We start from the raw sequence: 8,234 nt of genomic DNA, 5'->3' as shown, positions 1-8,234 counted from the left end.
AACTATATATTATTATATTCTATATATTGTATGATAATATGAACTATATATTATTATATTCTATATATTGTATGATAATGTGAACTATATATTATTATATTATATATAGTGTATGATAATGTGAACTATATATTATTATATTCTATATATTGTATGATAATGTGAACTATATATTTGTATATAGTATTTTGTTTTAAATATATACACATTTTTGATAGAGGCTCAATTATAGTAAGCTTATATATTGGATTGATATTGTCAAATTAACATCCAATAAAGGGTAACTACATTTACAAGTTAAGTAAGAAAATGTTTGGTTAGGTTGTCAGTAATCAAATAAAACAAGGTGTGAATAGACAAAGAAGTTACCACATTTTATTTGATTATAGACCAATTTAAAGTGATACAGTTTTTTTTCTGGGCACATATTTCAAAGGTTTTATCCCTAAGACAGTTTGAAACTGTGAACTAAAAGCACGTAGATGATTATTCTGAGGTATATTTTAGTTGTATTTCGAGCATTTATTTTCAACTAGATGTAGCCTCTAATAATTATACTCATCTGAAATAAATTATCTATTTCTATCACATATATATTTTTTATTGTAATTCAGATTTTGTTGCCAGCCTCTTGTTTCCATGTCACTGATGAAGAAACAGTTTTTGTGGAAAACAAATCCAGTTGTTCAGAACTTACAATAAACCCAGATCCTAGTGCTTCAGGCTATGAAGGTGAAAGATCAAAAATGTAGACTTCTACAATGTGTACACTGCCTCAAATCACTGTCTGACTACAATGTTCAAAACAAGATATCAGAATTTCTCTGGTACAGAATTGAGCAGCTCATAGTTATGCAGCATGAACACTTGATACCTATGCTTTAGCAAAAAAGTTTGATGCTCAAGGAAGGCTATCGGGAGCTTTTACATCCCAAGCGCCTCGAATCTGAGTCATTTGAAATCAGTATGGCTGAACAATTTCAGATAATTTTTAGTGATGCAAGGAACAAGCGTCAAGTAGAGGAATTCAATGATCTGTGCTTAGTGTGTCACTTGTGCTATATTGATGTCCATCACACGTGATAAATAACCAAAGGCAACATTATGATATCCTGGATAAATTAGTTTACTTGTTATTTAATGATGTCATAAGTGGGCCGTTATTGTTTATATTAAATAAACGATCATTATTTAAGTGTAAACAAATCGGACCTATAGGGCTTTTCTATTATAATATTGACCCATTATTACCTACAGTTATATCATAATTTGATTACACAATGATTATCGTTAGAGGGAATATTTCATAACCTAATAACAGCCTATCACCTGGGCGACCAAATTATGCCATCAACCAGAAAGGTACAACTTGATCTAATGAAACCAAGAGTATAAGAAATTGATATAAAATATTCACTAAATTTATAAAATCTCGAGAAAAATCTTATTGATGCTGATGCTGCGTCCCAGAAACCACCCTTTTCTTCCTATCTAAAATCATGACAATACAGACGAAAACTTTCACTTGCGTTCATCAATTTTTAGAAAACCTCTTTACAATCCCTTTAATAGAACGGGGAATTTGTATTGTACTAAATAAGATTTGAAGCTTGTGTCAGTGACGTGAATGTGACATGACACTGACATTTTCCATGTGTACCTCTAATCTTAACAATGAATCATGTAGGCCATGTTGACAATATTCGTCTTGAAGGCGCCAGGATCTCGTCTGCATTATTCCATTCCCACAGGATCTTGCGAAATCAACATCATCAAACTTGCGTAACGTCTAAGCATCGGTGCAGACGTTGACTGCCGCCGTCGTCATTGTTCAAGATTTCATTATTAATGACTTCCAGATTTGATGCCAAATTAACAGACCCCGAAAGTATAAAGAATGCAGCTAAAGGGTTCTTGATCAGTACTCAACGATTCACAGATGTCGATTTGAATAAACAAAAATATACAGTACCGACACATGTATAGTACTAAACTAGAGTACTGGCGAGAGGGACATTATCATATGTACACCATATGATGCTGGGGGCAATATCATTATTAATTTGTAATGGGGCAATTAGGCAATCCTGTCAACTAAAATAAGAGATCTCATGTTAATCATAATATACATAAGTATCACATAACCTTGATAACCGATGTCACCTGTATTAGATCTATCTATTCCAGCTATGTCACCTGTACCTTATCAAGCGGTGTCACCTGTACTTTATTTAGTGACGTCACCTGTACCTTTTCAAGTGATGTCACCTGTACCATATCTAGTGATGTCGCATGTACCTTATCTGGTGATGTCACCTGTACCTTATCGAGCTATGTCACCTGTACCTTATCCAGTGATGTCACCTTCACTTGTACCTTATCTAGTAATGTTACTTGTATTTATGTCACTATTTGTGATGTCATGTGTCCACTAGTTTATGAAAATCCGAATATTCAATATATCATCGGATATGCCGAGTGTTTCAGCATGAGTAGCAAGACTAGAGCTCACATATTATAATTATATAGCAACCCAAATATCATCGATAATCGAGTGGTTTTGCTGAACTGTCCGTATCTCTCGATTACTTGGAAATTGTCAATATGACAACTAAGTTCAGCAAAATCACAGTTAAGACCATGTTACTATGAAATATCAAAGATACATCATTAGATATATCATTACTAAATATGGCTAGTTCCATCGGATGATCTATTTTTTTTATATTTAAAATAACGTTCACATTACAAGTTATTTTTTGTTTTCGACTATGATTTCATTGCATTAATAAATTCAAAAATTGTATTTGGTCATGGTGACCCTAAAACAAATCACATCTACACCTGATGACAATCTGTCACACCTAATCAACATCAAACAGAAACAAAACATGTATAGATATCAGCCATTCCCATCGGCTATGTGTCTTTACGTCACATACACCAAATATTAACATTTGCATATGTCACTTATAAATGAAATTTCAATTGATAATACTAAAGTTTTTTCCCGGAAAGACATGAAAAGATATGAGGCATTCATATCGATGCATCTTACTGGACTAAAAAAAAACATGTAGTCATGCAGTGTAGTCTGTCATGAGAGAAAAATATTTTTTTAGATGTTCTCTGAGCTTTCAGACCTACTCTACCCCACACACCCAAAGTCATTTATTTCAACATTCATGCAAGACATGCATAAAACAGGATTTGCTGCTAGATGATGGACAATACTGTAAGAGCAAGTTTTAGGGTCAAATAGACGAGGTGTAGAGAATACGTAAATTTTGTTCTATTTCTCATTTCTTTGGTGAGCAATATGGCCAGATGAGCAACTAGTGTCCGATGTACTGTGTGGTATTATCGATACAAAAGGAAATAAAAGAATCTAATACACGAGGGCCGGATCTGGAAACATAATTCCTTTATCTAATTGCTACTGTATTGAAAATACCATACCGTACATTATTTTGCACCGGACACCGAATTTTTTTCGTAAAGGATTCTTGATAACCCAACATGCAAACATAGCATATCGATCGTTATCAATCAAACTATCTTGTTCTCGATCATTTCCTTAATTCTATATCTGACAAGGATTGTTGCATCCAGTAACAATTTGACATGAACTAGGCCATCAACAGACTTCAACGAGTTTTAACTACTTGAATTTGACATTTGATTTGAAGCTACAAGTACTTCATTAAAACAAATTTCATAATATTTTGACATATCTGTGTGCATGATCTCAAAACTTGTGAAGAACCTTAACTAGAAACGCTTACGGCGTCGATTTTTTTTGTGTGCAACCGCCAGAAGTCGTGCTCTTGATGTCATGACTTTATATACAAACAATTGCACAAAAAAGAGCCGACTTTAATGTTCTTTTAAAAATTTCCTTTATGCGTAATATATCTGGAGGCAAAACAGCATCGTCTCATGAATGTAATGCAAAAATGAATTTATTGAGTATTTTTTTTTTTTTCATTTTCATTTACTTTGATTTCAAAGTCAAACACTTACAAAGAGCAATATCAATGTATTTTTCATTGTTAAAAGGGGTTGATTTGCATCTTGAATATATGTCAATAGTCTTCAGAAGTACCAGAAATGTACAAGCATCACACAATTCCTTTATAAATACTTCAAACTAGGACTTTATATTTGTATGGCAAGGGATTATCTTGGACACACATGGACTTGAAGGCTAAAATTTCGAGAGTTTCTGAGGCTACAGTACAATTGTACGGATGACGAATCTGTCCCTTTAAATAAGTTGTATCATCCATACATTATTAAAAACTCAATATCTTAAAGTACTAGGCTAGTACTCAAAAACTAACGAAATGAAGTTATTAACCTTTCCAAAGTAGCTTGGGAAAAAATTAAAAAAAAGTAAAACAGATTTCAAGGCTAATATAACACGATATTTTATAAGATATATAAATCTATAGTTAATATATTTTATAAATTACACAGTTCTTACTTTATAACCATAGACAAAGAAAGATAAGTTATAAAATTCTCTTGGGTAAATAACTAATTGTAAGAGAAATTGATGTGAACCTAAACCAATATACAAGACAATCACATAAAATAGACAACAAGGCATCGGCTGAGCAAGCAAGAAAATATATACAAATATTGTTTCTTTCTGGCTGATTGGTTTCATTAGTAGTGGTATCTAGCCTTCTGTATTTGCAATCGTATTTCTCTCAACAGAAAATGTGTAATTAATATATACACGCAATTGACACTTTATTGCATACAAAATAATGCAGACTTTAGGTGGCTGTTCTCACTGAAGAATAGTGATTTTAATTATTAGTGAAAACATGATCGTTAGCTTGTAGCCTATTTCTGAAGGGTAAGCACTCCCTAGAACGATATAGTGGCTAGGATCGATCGAAAGAGGACGGTTATATTGCCACCTTTTGAGCCTTGAGCCCACGCAGACAGCCTACACTTACATTGTAAAGCTATCACTAAGGTACTTAAAATATGTACTAAATGTATTTGAAATCTTTTAACTCATGATCTACGTACTGTGCTTAATTGTTCAGGTCTAGTCATATAAATGTATGATTATCCAAATCATTAATTTTCATCTCTGGACACGCTTTTTCACAGCGAAAGTCTGCCAAACACTTCACAACCTCCAGGAAATAACGACCAACCTCATGCTATGCGTCATTATTAAACAAGAAGGATATGCACATGTTATGAATTCGTAGGAGCTGTCATCGTCATGTTGCAGCTTATAACCCCATATAGCATACTGCTAAATAAGAATGATCTAATAAACAATGACTATAATATATTTGGCATGTCTATATTTATTTATTGTTTATATACACCTCTTTATAGTCGAGAAATATAAGATCTTTGTTTTATTATTGTGTAGAATATATTACACAATACGTGGTAGGTGTCGGCATTGTCTGTATTCAGCTAGAAATAGCAAGGGACTAAATAACGATGAAATGGTAACCACCATACAGAAATTCTGATGTCTGGTTTTCATACCTGATGACACTTTCCGGTTGCGTATTCCAACTGGGGATCTCATAAACAAGTTTGGCGCAATAGAAAAAAGTGCACACCAATATGCTAATATGGCAGCAAGTGTCTGAGCACTTCCAAGTCATGAGTCCAACGTAAATCGCTAAGACCTTCTCGACCATCGGCAGGCTCTATCCAATAGTACAGATGTATAAAATAAATGTTGGTGGAACGAATTGCTGGAAGAAGGACAATACAGTTGGTTTTGATTTGCTTGGATATATTTTTCTTGAAACACAAAGATACACTTTACCATGTGAAATAACTTTAAACCTTCACGTTGGTAGCTAAATTAGGAAAGCCAAGATGACCATTTCACAGATAGAAATGAATAAAAACCTGTTAATCAAATAAAACTCCTCTCCAAACAGTTTGTTGAATAAAATTTATGTGATTAAAGAACTGCTATGTAAACTGACTTGGTAAGATTACGATGGTCGCCTCAATTCCACTCTACAATACAATTTGTAATGCAATAGATTTCCTTCAGATTGCATACACAAGTGTGTTTTTTCTTCTTCTCCAATTCAAGTGCTATGTCAACTCTTATCAAATTTATATATCTTAGAGGTGGATGACATCATTTCTTTCCATTTCAATCATTTACAGGCTTGGAATTGGAATAGAAATGAACTTTAGAGGTTCTTGGGCAATGGAATGACAATAATTAGACATACAACATCTCGGAACAAAACAGTTTTTGCCTCCTTAAAATGTAATAAATTACTGAAATGAACATTATGTCCATTGGTGAATATTGATGAATTGTCATCTTCTTTGCGTGTCTCGGGTGGACCGACCCATAGAACATAGTGCATGGTTATTTCGTATGTTACAAAGTCTACTGTTGCTGTCAGGAGTAACAACACTGTTGCTGAAGTTTATTTACATTCCGCTTCAAAAGCCAAACTCACCTCCATGTAAAAGGTTTGCAATAAGGCCAAATTGCATATAATGTGCAACCAATTAACCAACCATTCTTCCATTTCAATGGAACCTATATCCCCTTCCATAAGAAACACATAGTGTTACCTTAATGACCTGGATAACCTTATCAACTGATTACTTTAAATCTTGATCAAATTTCACACTAAAGATATGACCAGAGTAAGTGAGAAGAAAGTCGTAACTAGACCTGTTTTCATACTACCTCTTTAAGAGTTTATTTACGAGAGTTTCCATGACAGTGAAAAATTCCGAATGGAAATAACTCCAATTCTTGTCATTTCCTAAAACATTCTAAAGCGTAAATCAAGTCAAGTAAAAATCAATACAGATACAAACAATTTATCTCATCATAGTGTAAACTTCAGTTTTTTTGTTTTAAAAAAAAATTCTAGAAATAAGGTTTCTCGAGAAATTTTATGTAAAAAAATCAGAAGTAACAGGTATAGTGTATATGGCCAATAACCTTTCTGTACAGCAAATTGTGTTTTTAATTAATTAATGAACTTTTTAGAAAGAAAAAAATATAACACCAAGAAGGACGCCAAAATAATTTAATCTCAGGTTCACTTTGAAATTGGCAGCAACTGAAAGTAGCCGAATTTTCAATGACTGTTGCATCTTGGGAAATCTTATCAATCGCTTGATTTACAGACTACCGATAACAGTTGCCATCTAGGTGTTCATGTGCTACTTTCATACAAAAGGAAAAGATCTTATGATCGACTTCATCGGCTGGAATTTGCGGCCATTCATTCAAACGCAGTAAGTTGTCGTGGACTGCGACGGATATGATGAGATGTCATCCTGATCCCACCTAAACTCAGTAATATTGACATCAATATTTGCAATAGTAATACAAGTATGTGAAAACTCTCTTGGTTATCAATATAATAGCTTCTGTTTCTGGGACAGTCCTCTCTTAGTTAGCATGCTTCTGTCAGCTATGCACAGTACAAAATTTGCCCACGTCGGTAGTTTTAAACAAAATCTTATAATACATGAATAAAAATTATTGCGTAACTAAATGATTATAATTGTATTCTCTTCCTCTTTGCTCACTTCAAGGTCTATTGTATTTAGTGCATATTATTCCAAATTAAAACAAGTGTGTTCAATCCCTAGAGAAATGATTACCAACAGTGCTTAATCCCGCCAGACATATCCTACTTAGAAAATTACAGAAGAATTACATTTAAAAAACTATTTTAATCCATTGTCTCTCCGGGGAGTTCCTTCTAAACATTTTTCATTTAAATGACATCACGAAAGTAGACCATGACTTTTTCAGTCTCTGTGTATTCATGATGAAGTGGTCTTTAACATTCTATTCCGAGGAGAGACATTGACAAGTTCTGGTCTACAAAACTTTAAATTAAGTTGTTCCTCAACGCCAAACATATCATGTCCAGTGTCTGCTATACTTGTTGGCATTTCTTCGTGATTGTAATGATCAAAATACTTTATGTTTATTCTCGCAAGTTTAAGTCAACCCTACGTAGCCGGATTCATCCTCAATGGTACAGGTCGGGGACTGAAATTAAAATAGGAGTCTAGTCGAGATCGCGTGGGCTTCAGACTGAGCACATGAAAAAGTCACTCAGTAGTTGGAAATCGAACAGAAAAAAAAGAAAGTAAGACGCACGCAGGAAAATTAAAATATAGATGAGATCAACTTTCAATTTCAAACGTAAGAAACGTAAGGATCATATTATCGACGTAATTAC

This window comes from Lottia gigantea (genome assembly GCF_000327385.1).
Source record: "Lottia gigantea unplaced genomic scaffold LOTGIsca_84, whole genome shotgun sequence".
NCBI lineage: Eukaryota > Metazoa > Mollusca > Gastropoda > Lottiidae > Lottia > Lottia gigantea.
This window is presented reverse-complemented; position numbering follows the sequence as displayed.